Consider the following 15035-nt stretch of genomic DNA (forward strand, 5'->3'; position numbering starts at 1 on the left):
TACTTGGAAGGCTGAGGCAGGAGGATCACTTGAGCTTGGGAGGTTGAGGCTGCAGTGAGCCAACTTGGGCAACAGTGTGAAACCTGGTCACAAAAAAATTTATATAATACAAAGTAGTTGCTTCTCCAGTGGAGACAGCTGTCTTCAAACCTCCTTACACATCTGACAGGTTACAAGCATTGCCTTATTCCATTTTTGGAAATTGCCAGCTAGTAGAAATGCCTAATGTTGGGGCAGAGTTGACCTCTCTTTCTTTCTCTTTTTACTGCAAAAAGTTTTATTTCCATTTGGTCCAAGGCTTGAGAAAAAGCTCCAAGGTGGTTAAAAAGCTGCCTAGTGGCTGGAGGTAGAGGCTCAGGCAGAAGCCCTGACACCTTGAAGGGGATCCTTCAGAAGTTTTTGGGCCCAGTAGGCTCCTAGTCATGCTTGAGGGTGAGCCTTTGGAAGAGGAATTTGCCCAGCCTGGCCTGGGGGCCAGTCAGCCTATCAAGGTTGGTCAGGTGGTTGTCCACCTTCTTGATGAGTTTCACTCCCTCATTGAGGAAGTGGCTCTCCAGGATGTCAAGATATGGAGGTCTGTGTGGGCAGAACCCAGGGCACGAAGATCTAAAAGAGCCTGGTTCAGCTTCTTCTCCAAGGCCATGGCGGCTCCCATGGCATCCAGGGTTTTACCCCACTCATCTTGAGGTGACTTATGGATGTCCTGGAATACAGCACTGCTGCCACACTGGTTTTGTATCTTCAAGAGATGCTTGGAGCTCCGCGCTTCTCCTTGTCCAATTCATAGAAGTGGCCCACAGCTTCCAGAGCCACATCATCATGATGGAGACAGAAGCCCAGCGAGAGTGGGTGGAGGAGGCTCACTGATGCAAATTGACCAGGAGGTTAGTGGCTGCCTCCACGTCGGTGGAATAATTCTGATGAATCCGGGAGCTTCTCATGGTTGGCAAGAAGGAGCTAACCACAACAACTGTGTGGGCTGATCCCAGAAGCAGGAGATGGCCAAGAAGATAATCCCGGAGTTTGCAAGTGAAGAGGAGACTGGAGGATGCTCGGAGGCTGGAAGAGAGGGAGTCCCTGGGTCTGTTCCATCCAAACACTGTTGAAGAAGAAACATATTCATGGGACTGCTGAACACTCTGCCTGCCATTTCTCTTATTGGTGTGAGTTCTGTTTTTTGAAACCCTTTCAATTAAATCTGATTCCTTTTCTATATGATTTCCATTTGAATGTTGGAAGATGGCCATCAAGCCTCCCCAAGATGGAGAACCGCCCATGTTTCCTACCACACTGTGGAGCCCTGTCCTGCTGGCTCAGCTCTGCACAGGCTCTGCGACCATGGGAAGGAACATTGAGAGCCCTGAATTGCAGGCACCCCTGGCCAATACTCCCAACCCCATCACTAGGCCATATCTGGTCACGAGGACCAAGTCACGTAGTCTAGCCCCTGTGACCGTATTTATTCTCTAATTCCCAGATTTCTGTTTTGTCTCCCTGCCTGGGATCCATTATCTTGGATTGGGGCCCTGTCTTACCTCACAAGGCCTCCCTAGGAGTAGAGCCAAACCTCTGTCCCTGTAGGTGAGTCCCCAGCAGTTGCTGCCAAGTTCTTCTGCCTGCCTTCTCCTTGGCCCCTTGCCTGCTGCCAGACTCCACTGGCCCTTTCTGGTCCTGTCTTTGACATGAACTTCCTGCATGGCCTTGGATTCCTTGTTTTCCAGCCAGCAAATGGAATGAGTTTTAATGCATTGGTGGATTTAAAAACTAACCCCATCTAAGAATCACCTGGGGGAAACTTTATAGAGTGCCAGTGTCCAGGGCTGGAACTGGGATGAGAAGTGAAAGGTGCTTAGCATGCAAAATGTAAAGTGCATCCCTCTCTGGTGCCAACCCTGCCCTGGGAGGGCCCTGAGAGTGACTGTCTCCTTACATTTGCTCCCCTAGGAGCCTGGCTTGCTTTTACCCTGGCCCCAGTCCTGCCATTACCAGGACAATAACACCAGAGATTCTAATCTATGTGGTCCAGGAAGAAGTCCCAATAATGGTATTTTGAAAAACTAGGCAGGGGTTAATGTGTGTAGCCAGGGTAGGGAATCGCTGGACTAGGTGGTCTCTCAGGGGTCTGTCACCCAGGAGAGGGCTCCAAGACCCTGGGACTCCTAACTATATTCTTCTACCCATGTTTGGCCTTGGGACTTTGTTAGTAGCTTGTGATGTCCTATTGTTTCCTGGAGAGTATGTCTCATTTCCAAACTCCAGCCAGGCTCAGTCAAACCCATCCCGCCCCCAAGAACCCCAGGCTAACTAGGCCTTTGTTCTGACCAATGTCTTCTCCACTTCCAAGCAAAGCTTCCCTTAGATAGCCAAGGTTCCAAACCCTCCATTCTGTTGGCTCGCCTTTGGATATGTTCCAGCTGCCTGTGCACCTTCTACGTGATGGGATGGGGAGGTTTTACAATACTGAAGTATTAGGGTACATTTTCATTCATTCAACAAGCATGTGCTGAGGACCTGTCCTGTGCCCTGCACTGTGCTATTTGCTGAAGAGTACAAAGATAGAGTGATATATTCATGCCTAGGGTAGCTTATGGTACATCAGCATTTCCCCAAATGTGCTCTGATTGTTAATGGATGTTATACAAAAGCAAAGCAAAACAAAACAAAACAACAAACAACACTTCTTGGTAAAATGATTTAGGAAGAACTGAGTTCGAATAAACAGGTTTCTTTATTGCAGGACTTCTCAGAATCTTTAGTTTGCTAACATATACTGTGTATCTCCATAAGAGAAGCTCACTATAATATAATTCCCAAATATATTTGACCATCCACTTAATATGAAATTTTCCAAAAGGCACTTTGGATAATGCTGTCATAGAATGATAAATCTGGAATCAAATGTAGTTCTAGATATGAGAGCTCTAGTAATGTGATCCAAGGTTGCATTAACTCTTTGAGCAGCCACATCACTCTGTTGACTTCTCAGGAGCTGTAAGCTGGCTAAAATGCTTGGGTCTTTTTTCACACAACCATCCTTAAGTAGGTCTTTCTCTTTCGCTACTTGGGCTATCAACTTTTTGGAAGTGGAATATAAAAGGCCTATCAAGTTTAACTTTATTGGTTCGGGGCCAATAAAGTTAAAGGAGTTACAGAGGTTGAGATCTTTTTTATCTGAGTCCTGCCTGCCAACATATCAGCTAGGTTTCCCTGCTATGTGTTGCCTACTACGTAAGTGAGTAGGCCTTCTTTATCTTCATCCAAGCCTCCAAAGAATGTGGTGAATGTGACAGATCTCTGTATTGCAACACCAGAAATCTTCCTTGGAATTGGCATTGATCCTTTCACCTACACCGCAGTCATGAGCTGTGTAGCAATGTTTCAGTTGACCATGGACCACATGTGTGACAGTCGTCCCATGAGACTATAATCTCATATATTTATTGTGCCTTTTCTATGTTTAGTTATATTTACATATACAAATACTTATCAATGTGTTACAATTGCCCACAGTATTCAGTACAGTAACATGCTGTACAAGTTTGTAGCCTACGAGAAATAGGCTAAACCCTATAGCCTAGGTATATAGTAGTCTATAACACCCAGGTTTGTGTAAGTTGACTCTATGATGTTCGCACAATGACATAATCACCTAATAACCCATTTCTCAGGACATATCCCCACTGTTATCAATGCAAGACTGACTGGTGTGCAGTCATGCAACAAATTCACCTAGCTGAGCCCTAACCCTTAACTGGACTCATGGCCCTTCATCTGGGTCAAAGGATAACATGAGAGTTATTGGGAAATCCTTCATGGAAATCCACATTCCCTTAGTCTACCAGTCTGGTTATACTTCCAAAAAGAAGAAAATTAGGCTAATTTGTCATGAGTAAGTCAAAGGTTATTTTATTTTTGTGGTTATAAAAGTAACCTATGCTCATTAATAGAAAATGTGGAAAATATAGGCATTTTTAATATTAATTATTATGAAGAAAATTAAAACTGCCTAGTATCAAACCACCTAGAGATAGTCACAGTTAACTTTTGCTATGTCTCCTCCTTTGTTTTTTTGAGACAGAGTCTCACTCTGTCACCCAGGCTGGAGTGCAGTGGCACCATCTCAGCTCACTGCAACCTCCTACTTATTGAGTGTCTTCCACGCGTCAGGTATAGTTCTAGGTGCAAAAGTAAACAAAAAACACTCCTCCCTCAAATTCCTGCTCTCATGGAGTTTGTATTCTAGTCGAGGCTTATAAATAAATACATAAATACATAAATACATAAATAAACACAATCTCCCAGGATTCAAAAATATCCTGCTTTTTTTTTTCTCCCAACTTGACCTTATATTAGAACTATCCCTGGAACAACATTGCGTTCATGAACCCAGGCCAGCTTCTGATGATTCCTATTTTCTTTACTAAATGTCTGCAACCATCTCTTTAATGGGGCAATCTTTGATTTTTTTTTTTTTTTGGCAGGGTCTCATTCTGTCACCCAGGCTGGAGTACAATGGTGTGATCTCGGCTCACTGCCGCCTCAACCTCCCAGGTTCAAGGATCTTCCCACCTCAGCCTTCCAAGTAGCTGGGACTACAGATGCGTACCACCGTGCCTGGCTAATTCTTTTTGGTATTTTTGTAGAGATGAGGTTTCTCCTTGCGTCTAGGCTGGTCTTGAACTCCTGAGCTCTTGAGTTGGAGAGGAGTTCCCCTCTCAGCCTCCTAAAGTGCTGAGATCACAGGTGTGCGTCACTGTACCTGGCTGTTCTCTTTTTTAAGAGATAGGGTCTTGCTATGTTGCCCAGGCTGGACTCAAACTCTTGGGCTCAAGTGATATTCCTGGCCTCAGCCTCCCAAATAACTGGGACTACAGGTGTGCACCACTGCACCCACCTAATAGTGCAATCTAGAATTTTGCGGAGGGTTGATATGACACTTACCAAGTTACAGTCTCCAGAATGCAGCTTTTACCTCTCTTCGAAAATGGGGACAAATGTGCATATCTCCAGTTACTGGATACCTTGTCTTTTTCACTATTTCTCCAAGATTACAGATTATAGTTCCCCAGTTTTACCTTTCTGGGATGCAATTTGTCTAGGCTTTAAGACTTGAACTCATTTACAGGTATTCTTTTATCATCTCTCCACCCATCATGAGCTTCAGTCTATTCCTGAGTTTGTTCTACTCTTCCAAGATTGAAGATTAGTCTTCTTGGTAGACAAGGTAGAAGTAAAAGGAGTTGCAAAGTTCTGTTCTCTCTCTGCTGTTTATTAGCATTATGTCACCTGCCCCAGGTAGTGATCTCTTCTCTTCTTCTTGCACTCATCTTGAAGTGGGAAAGGCTATGGGAGAATCTGGAGTAAAACCCTTTTATTTTTCATTAGTCTGTTAACTCTCATAAAAAAAAAAAATCCTGACAGTATTCTTGTAGGACTGAGTTAATGTGCTGCCCTTTTGTATTTGCCTACTCCCTCATTTTACAAATAAGAAAACTGAGTATTATGTTCAGTAAAGGGCATTGCATAAATCGGAACCTAAACTAGAATTACAGTATTTATCTGAGTCAACCTTGCAGTATCTGAGAGATTAAAAAAACCTTGCAAAAAATAGATCACTAGGGGAGAAAAAGGACCTCAGGAGAAATTTAATTGAGAACCCCTCTCATGGGAGAGGACAATGGATTTCACTGAATGAGCCTCAGATTGTAGCAAGTTTTCCCTGGTTGCAGACATCTCACAGGGACCATTCTGGTCTGTTCTGCTTGGGGGAATGGCAACAGCCCACTCCCTTTGCCTTCAGCGTAGGGCTCCAACACAGGAAGCCAAACAGCTGGCTCTTCATAGGCAGCCACCCCAGCCCCATCTCTTCATTAACCGAAACCCTTCCTCGGGGGAGCAGTGACAGCTCCCTGTGAATTGGCTATTGGCAGTCATGCTGAGGCTTCTAAGCAGCTCCTTGTTAACCTTGAAAGATGACTATTTTAGTTTTCTGGAGTCTCTGTCACCACCTGCAGACAGAAGCAGATGATTTAAGAGGTGAGCAGGTAAGAATTTTGTGACCTTCAAACAGAGATGTCCCCAGAATCAGTGGACAGAGTCAAATCACTACATGACTGTCTGTCTTTGTGTCCTGGCTTTGTCCCCAGTCCATTGTGTTAGATAAGAGGTTTTGTGTTACCCTCTGAAGGGCTGGGTTTACTAGGCAAGCTCAGAAGGCATCTACAACACTATTTCTCTGTAAACAGCCTTTGCAAATGCTATGTTAGTAACAGACCTGGGTGGATGCCATTTTGGCATTGAAAGTGCCATCTTTTAGGGCAAAGGCAGTGTGGGTAGGCACATAAAACATAAAATCCAGTTAATTTAGTCTATTTAAATGTATAAATAAATAAAGCTATTCCGCTAGTGCATTTTCTAAACCCAAACCAGGAAACATAAAATTCTCTGTAATAAACAATAAAATACAAACTTTGTTTCATTTTATAGCCAGAAGAGTCAGAAGAAGGCCAAGGAAAAGGAGAAAAAAATGAAGAAGAAAAGAAAAGAAAGGAGGTTAGAGATGAGAGCAGGAGAGGAAGAGAAGGAAAGGGACAGGCCAGTTAGGCACTGTCTCTAAGGGTGCTGCCTCCTTGATCTTCTGTCTCTGAGATCATACCCATCTGCTTGTTAATACTTGAGTGGATTCTTGACTCTAAACTCTACAGGGACAGCAACAAGGTGGATTACTTCAAGACTTACCTGACTTCCTGGAATGAACAACATGGTTTATTTATAGTTAACTGCTGCATCTAGGAGACCCGTAGAACTCTGGTTGGGTCCTGTCCCCCTAGCCAGTTTGGTCTGATATGCTCTGAACCCTCTTCTTGTCCTGCTGGATCAGCACTGACAACAAGTCTTCTTCTGCAGCTCCTGCCAGTGTTAATTTGGACCCGTCACTTCCTTGCAGTAGAGCTGATAGGCCAACTGCAGAACCGTAGTCTGCCTCCAACTGTTCACTCTAGAGTATACAGATGTCTCCCTGTGTTTCTTCTACTTTAGATATTTCGGCCATTTGCTATCACACATATTCATGCAAATGCAGGAATTTCACGAGGTACAATTCTCTTCCAATGTAAACCTGTTCTGTGAATGCGTTCTGCGATAAAATCTCTCTACAAAGTGTCTGTGGATGTCTGTGAATGTCTTTCCCAGCTGTTGTAGAAGGGGTTTTGTCATCTTCCATGGGTTTAAACAGGAAAAGAGTAACTTTTGGGTGAAGAGCTGCCTGGAAGACTTCCCCCTTCCATTAGTAGCTCTTTCCTGTATGGTTGCATCCTGAGTCCAACCAGCAAATGGCCCTCAGCCACAGCAGCTGTGGCTAAAGTTAGTTTTATTCTAATTAAATATTTCCTTCTTACTTACACGGAGCCCATGCTTTTCCACTTTCCCTTGATTCCTGACCTTGTTTGCCACCATCCATCATTGGTCCTACTCAGCCTGTTATGCCTTCCATCCAAACAGCATCCATTCTCAATGCCAGCCCAAGCCTCAAGATCTTGGCTTCCTTTGTACTTAGTGCACTGGCCAAGTTTCTATCACCTCTAATTTTCATCTAGGTCTCATTCGTACTCTGAGGCCTAGGTCATCCCAGTAGTTCCAGATTCTAGGATTTTAACCAACACCCACTTGGACCATGTTAATCAAATCAGTTTGTTCCAACAATTTCTTTTTTCACTCCCTTCCTCATGCCTATGACTAACTTGTAGCAGGCCCAGTGTCCTCATCAACCAACCATAAATGCTTGGGGTTGGGTTAACACCACAGATGAAACCATCCTCTTTCTTTCTCTCCCACTTCCCACCAAAATCAACTGCTGAACATTTACCAACATCATTAATAACTGTGTCTCCTTTGAACTGTTCAGGATAAAGCCTTTTCTACACAGTAGAGAATACATGCATGCAATCATATTTATTGATTTTAATCTCCATGGGGTGCAGGTGAGGGGAGAGGTATATTTCCAAAAATTTAGAGGTGTTCCAGAGGAAATAAAATCATTAGGATTCTATGAAGTTTGGCTAAATAATATGATCCCCTTGCCCATTATAAAAACTCTCTTGGACCAATAGTTCTCAAACTTTAATGTGAAGAAAAGTTATCTGGAGATCTCATTAACATGCAGTTTCTGATTCAGTAGGCCTATGGGAGAGCCTCAGAACAAGCTTCCACGTACTGCCAATACCACTGGTCCCACCAGTCTGTAGACCAGCCTTAAGTAGTAAGGAGCTAGTGCCCCTCCCACACTGGGCTCTAGACTTGTTTGCATCCCAGGTTCCTCTTACCTACCTGAGATTTACCATTTGTGACATGAGAATATTGAACTGCCTGATCTCTTATCCCCTCACAATGCTAAAATGCAAGGTTCTGTATACACCCTTCTCACCTCACATGTCACCTCTTCTCTAAAGTCTTCCCCAGTTCTCCAATGGAAATTCCCATCCTGAGTTCCATACTTCAATTCAATTCCATTTAGAACAGTTCAACTCAATTCAGAAGCCTTCACTGAACATTTTTTATGTACTAGGTGTTTTCTTTCTTTGAGACTGAGTTGATGAGGATGCTATTAACCAAAGTGGAAAGTTGAGTTATATAGATGGAAGAGGAGACTGGAGGAGAATGTGTAAGCAAGTTCATATTTGCCAAAATAGGTTTCATATTCCTGTAATTTGTAGAAATGGAGAGGTAGTGTGGCATGGTAGCCTCTAGAGGCAGGCCATGCATGTTTGGAACTCACCCCTGCTGTACATAAGCTGTGTGATCTTGTGTTAGGTAACCCCTCTATGCCCCCATTTCCTGATTTTAAGATGAGGATAATAATGGCACCCACCTCATGGAGTTGTTACGTTGTTACGAGTAAATGAGGGCTGGACGCGGTGGCTCACGCTTGTAATCCCAGCACTTTGGGAGGCTGTGGAGGGCGGATCACAAGGTCAGGAGATCGAGACCACCCTGGCTAACACGGTGAAACCCCGCCTCTACTAAAAATACAAAAAATTAGCCAGATGTGGTGGCAGGCGCCTGTAGTCCCAGCTACTTGGGAGACTGAGGCAGGAAAATGGTGAGAACCCAGGAGGTGGAGCTTGCAGTGAGCAGAAATCGCGCCACTGCACTCCAGCCTGGGTGACAGAGCAAGACTCCATCTCAAAAAAAAAAAAAAAAAAGAGTAAATGAGGGTTAGCACTTATAAAGCACATAGACTGTTATTGGTACATGGTATACCAAAGAAATGTTTTTCCAACAAATATATGTTCTGGAGATGTCATTCAGAAAAAGTCCAGGTAGGAGATATGGATTTGGGAGCTGTCTGTATTTAGGAGCAAAAGATATTTTGCAGAGAGAATGTAAGCTGCAAATTGAGTGGCAAGGAAGGAAGAAATGGATTCTTTAGGGGATACCAATATTTAAGGGGCAAGCAGAGAAGGAGATGCAATGAAGGAGACGGAGGAGTGGTCTCAGAAGTAAAGATGACCCAAGAGAAAGTGAAACCAGAAGCTCAATAACCAGAGAATTTCAAGAAAGAGGTAGCGGTCAACAATGGCCAACACAAGTAAGATGAGGAATAAAAGAAAGCTGTTTGTTCAGATGGCTAAGAAAGCAAGTGTCAGACCACATATAATTTTTATTTGTGTCTGTCTTCACCCCTAAGCCATGAGTCCTCAATGTAAGGGGTCAAGTTTGTTATTCAGCCTTGTATATCCAGAGGCTAACGCATGCCTACAGCATAGCAGGATGTTCTCAGTGTGGTCAAAATATTATTTTTGTTATGAGACTCTCTAATGACTCCTGTTCCTTCGAGGTCCACTTCACCCTGCTTGTCTATTAATAATGAGACAGTAAACAAAATTGAGAGAATCTCATTTCCTGTCCTGTCCTTTTTTCTTGGGGGGGCCCCTAAGGAGAAGATGAGGCCAGTATTTCTTGGTACTAGACATCTTTTAAACATGAGACTGGATGATTGCAGAAGTTGAGATGAGGTTATATGAGGGCTGGGATGGGGGGCAGCTGTCTGGTAAAAATCTCAAGGGAGATAATCTTCTTGGGGTTCACAGCATCTTTCTTTCAGCCTAATGTGCACTAGCAGGGTCCCACAGCTTGTGCGCTGGGCTGGGCCCCCAGGTGGGTCTGTTTCCAAGGCTCTATGGTAATAACCATCTTCACTCCGAGGAGACCAAATGCCCATATGTTGTGGGAGAAATTCCTCTGTTGGGTAGTAGTTGGGCTAGCCCCTTCCCCAGATTCTAGGAGCCTGGGTGACCACTTAAGGCAATGGTGATGGCCCAAGATTCTCGTGGTGGGGTTCAGGTGAGGGCAGAGTGGAAAGTCCTGGGCACACAGTTCTATGCTTGTTGAGGCATCTGCAGGCTTGTGGGATAAATTGAGAATGGCAGGAAGAGGAGATGGTGAGCCAGAGGAAGGAGGGGGAGTGTGTGGGTTACAGGACTGCAGAGCCCCCTGCTGAGAAATTGTAATTCTGGCCCTGTGGACCAGGTAAGAGGGAGGAAGTAAGAGGGGGTGGTGGGCTGGGAAGGTGGAGCCGGGGGAGCTCTGATTCATCCTAGTGTTGACAAATAGGCTGGATTCCTTTCACTCGGCTGGACTTTGCCCTTTCAGGATGTACAGCCAGCGTCAGCACACTGCTAATGGGGCTGTGAGAGTCTCCTTTTGATGAGCACGTCCCAGAAAGCAGGTATTAGCCATTTCTGCTGGGGAGGCAATGAAGGCATTTGCAGCTGAAATCGGCTTTCCTGGCTGCCCTAATAAAGCAGAGACTTTCAAAGCCCCATTAGCAGTGTGCTGACTGCAGCTTTACATCTGGACTAGCCCAGTTTAGGAGGGGAGCGCTGGGCACTCATATCCTGGACCCCAAGGAACAAACTGCCTCTGACCAAAGCTAGCTTCTTTTTCATCGACACACTGTGGATGCCATAGGAGAGGAACCCTGTCTCCCTATCCTTGGGATGTAGCTTGGTGCCTGGCACAAAATAGACTCCCAATAAACGTTGATGGAATTGATAAACGAGTTTGGAGGGGGGTCAGCTACTAAAAGGACCTGGAGCACCACATTATGGACAGCTCCTGGCCCTTGGTGAGTGCTTAATATACATTTATGAGATGGATGACTGACAGGTAGGACAAACAGTGGGTTGGGAAATGAAAGGAAAGGCTGATGTGAGAGAAAAGGAAAAGTAGCTCCTCCCTCTGTCCCCCACCTGCTGAATTTTCTGCAAGTAGGAGACTTCAGAGCCTTCCATGTCTCCCCAGAGAGAAGCCAGAGGAACTTTTTCTTGTTAGGCCCCAAAGGCGAGGAATGGCACGGGGGAAGGAGGACCCCTGGTTGCCAGGCTCTTTTGCAAGTTCTATATGCTGAGAAATCTACGTAGATGGGAAGGATTTTCACTTTCTAGGTGATGTAATGGCGTCTCTCATAAGTATGTGCCTTTTGCAGGTCCACAAACATATGAATGATAGAGCCAGAGTTCCAGTTCAAGTCGGTCTGCCTTCCAGGCTCACAGTCTTTCTTCCCAGCCACCTCCAGTTTTCCCTCTGACCACAGAGCCCATGAGGAGTGTCATTCTGAATATTCACTCACTCTAGACAGATGGCCTTTTCCACCTGTTCTACAGGCGTGCACATGCCCTTCGTCAGAAAGCAGTCTAGAAGTGGTTCATCTCCACTTTCCATCATCTTCTTCCTCTTCCATGACCCTAAGCACACTTCTGGAGGATGGGTGGATGGACCAGCACGACAGCTAGCTGTTAGTTGCCAATTTCCGTCAGAACAGATAATGTTTCTCCAGGTGGATGGGGCTTCCCCACCTCTCCTCCTATTTTTCTGAATACTTTCTGGTCTGGTTTCAGACCAGATCTTGCAAGAAGCTCTGTAAAGGAAAATACACAACAAATAATAAGTGGAATGAAATGGATAAATGCATAAAGACCTAGCTGGCCAGAGTGGCCTGCCCTCGTGGGTTTATCTCACATACCTGTCTTACTCATACGCTGCCTGGTCTCATGGAGGCCCTCTAAGTCACTGGTGTGTGACTGGGGCTCTTTGCCCGGCCGTTCTGCCATTTGATAATTTCCAGTCAAGATTTAGTCACTGCACATTTTTGAGAGTCCTCTAATCAGAGAAATTAACTCTCATCAGACACAGGAATTAATCTTTGTTAGTGTTGTTGTCAGTCTAACTTTGCCTTCCTCAGTGCCAGACGTAGAGAGAGGGACGCCCTCGCAGGGAGCTGCCGCCACCATTGGCAGAGGACGCAGGCAGGCCTTCGCTGAAAGAATGGGGGGTGACCCCTGCTTCTCCCTGAGTTGAAGGGTGTGTGGGATCCCCGAGGAATTCTCCGGCGTTCAGCCCTGGGCTGTGCTATATTCAGGGCTCTAAAAACGCTGGCCGACTTGAATGTGTGAATACAGTTATGGCAGGGAGGGAGGGGAGGTGCTTTGGGAAGGATACCACAGCATAATGGGAACAAGCTAAGAATCAGATGACAGCACATGATGAGGGGCGGTGGGGACGGGGTTCTTTACTGGTTCACCAGTTTGTTAAAAATACGGGCCTGTTTTATTTATTATTTATTTATTTTTTGACAGGTCTTGCTTTGTTGCCAAGGCTGGGGTACAGGGCACGATTTCAGCTCACGGCAACCTCTGCCTCCTGGGCTCAAGTGATCCTCCAGGTAAGGAGGCTACCTTAGCTCCTGGCTAATTCTTGTATTTTTTGTAGAGATGAAGTTTTCCCATATTCCCCAGGCTGGTATCAAACTCCTAGACTCAAGCGATCTGCACGCCTCGGCCTCCCAAAGTGCTGAGGTTACAGGTGTGAGCCACCACGCCTGGCCCAGACCTCTCTTTTGAAGTCATCTTTCAATGGGTGTGGGTGTGGAGTGTGTGGCAGTGAGGGCGGGGACAGACCCTTAGTTGCATTTGTGGAAGTTTGGGACCAACTTCAAGATTCAGAGAATCATAGCCATTTTGGTTGTAGAGAAACTATAATGCTCAGAGAATCAGATTGCTGCAAAGTAAATAAACGTGATGTTAACACCATCATCCATAATATATATTTCATATCCTCTCATTTGCTCATGAAAAATATATTATGTAGACTTCTCTATTATCATCATATTCATTCACTCATAGCACTTGATTTTGTTAGTGTCAAGCTATCTCTATATTCAAGTCAGTAGTCATCAGCTATTGTCATTGGCGTTCTAGAACATCTTTTCACTTTAAGTTACATTTTCTTATATATGTGTTTCTTTGGCAGGATTAGAAAATTTGGGGCCTTTGTTTCTGAGTGAGGAGTAGTAAGGAAAGCACTGGGAACCAGGAGAGTTGACTTCCATCTTGTCTTCTCATGGCGTGCTCTGTGACCTTGGGAAATTCACATCCTCTCGCTGGTCAGTTTCTCCATCTGTAAAATGTTGATATTAGACAAGATAATCTCTAGGGTCTCTTCTAATCTTTACTTTGTCTGTGAGTTGTTACTGAGAAAGTAGAGCAGGAAAATGGACTTAGATATCTACGGCCCAGAAGGAGATCAGAGTTTCTGGATAATTTGGGACACAGTGGCCAGCATATAAGTTGCTCCGTGGCCACATTTCAGAGCTACAGGAGGATCCCACCTGGATAGGGCTGTTTCATACTCTCCATTTCTTGGATGATCGCTTTCTCTGCTACTGGGATTAAAAAAAAAAAAGAAAAAACCTCAAAGACAAGTCACTTTCTCATTGGCCTGTGACATGCTACATGAACCATCTATATTATGGATGCAACCATGGATGCTGCCAACGTTGATTCATACCTTGGCGACCTCATGGATCACTGACAGCCATGCCACCTGGCAAGCTGCCTGGAATTCACCGGGGCCTGTCAGAAGCCCCAGCTGCACCTCCATTTTGCAGGCAACCACAGGCCTGGCTTTCTACCCTTGGGTTTTAAGCCTACTATCATCAGTCTAACGAACAATCACATCCTCAAATCAAAAGTCAGGAATTCTAAGAGGAGCAATGCTGCTCATGGAACTGAGTGGTGACTTGCAGAAGTACAATGAGATAACAAAGTGTCTTTCAGACATCTTTTCATAATCCAAAGCCCTAGGTAGCCGATAAACAATGCACCGCCAGCCAGGCTGAGTTCTTGCTATCTTGTTGACTGAAGCATTCATTGTGAGGCTTCCTGGGCATCCTATTATGGGGGAAAGGAGGACTCTGACCATTTCTGCATAGTGTAGATTAATCTGAGGGCTGCATGACACCTTTACTTCATGGTCTTTGTCTCATCGGGTGTCGCGAGGGAGGGCGACTTGCTCTCTCTGGTTTTGGACACTTGCTTTTTGATCTTTTTTGCTGCCTTTGATTTTTTCCTTTTGGCTCGAGGAAAGGTGGGTTGTCCCGGATAGAGCCTTGTGCCTGGCTTAGCATGCCGTGCGCTGGAGGAGCATAACACTGAACATTCACCAGTGGGTCCAGGGCCAAGGTTAACAGATCTCCTTTCCTGACCTTTATGCTCAAATGGTCTCATCAGACCGAACTAGGCGCACAGCTACAAAATACGCCCCCCGCCAAACACAACCACCTCCACCACCACCGCAGTTCTAAAACTCCTCCCACAAATCAAGTTGCAAGAGATTGAGGAAGGATTAAAGGGAGAGGTGACTGAGTAATAAAGGTCAATGTCATTTTCTGAGAACACTAGCACGTAGAGAATATTTGGCACCTGACAGAGTGGCCATTTCCCAGACTTGCAAATTGATCTCTATGTAGGGCTTGAGTCTTAAAAGAGATAATACCACATGCTTCAAATATAATAGACAATGGGACTAAAATAAATTTAAATAAGCTTTCCCTTTTCGTATTTTTTCTATGGTTTTATGAAAGTCAGCAAGCAAGGCTACAGAGGAAAAAGCAGTAATTTTGAAATCAGACTGGAATTTGAGTTCCCATCATTTCTATGTTCCTGTTTACAAATCTCTAGAGTGGGGCTGAGTCAGGT

General features: G+C 44.9%; 1 pseudogene; it reads right to left on the bottom strand.

Annotated features, from left to right (window-relative positions):
- Positions 1-416: 416 nt before the first annotated feature.
- Positions 417-13938, bottom strand: LOC101134529 (ferritin light chain-like; annotated as a pseudogene).
- Positions 13939-15035: the final 1097 nt, after the last annotated feature.

This window comes from Gorilla gorilla, chromosome 9 (genome assembly GCF_029281585.2).
Source record: "Gorilla gorilla gorilla isolate KB3781 chromosome 9, NHGRI_mGorGor1-v2.1_pri, whole genome shotgun sequence".
In the NCBI taxonomy this organism is placed as follows: domain Eukaryota; kingdom Metazoa; phylum Chordata; class Mammalia; order Primates; family Hominidae; genus Gorilla; species Gorilla gorilla.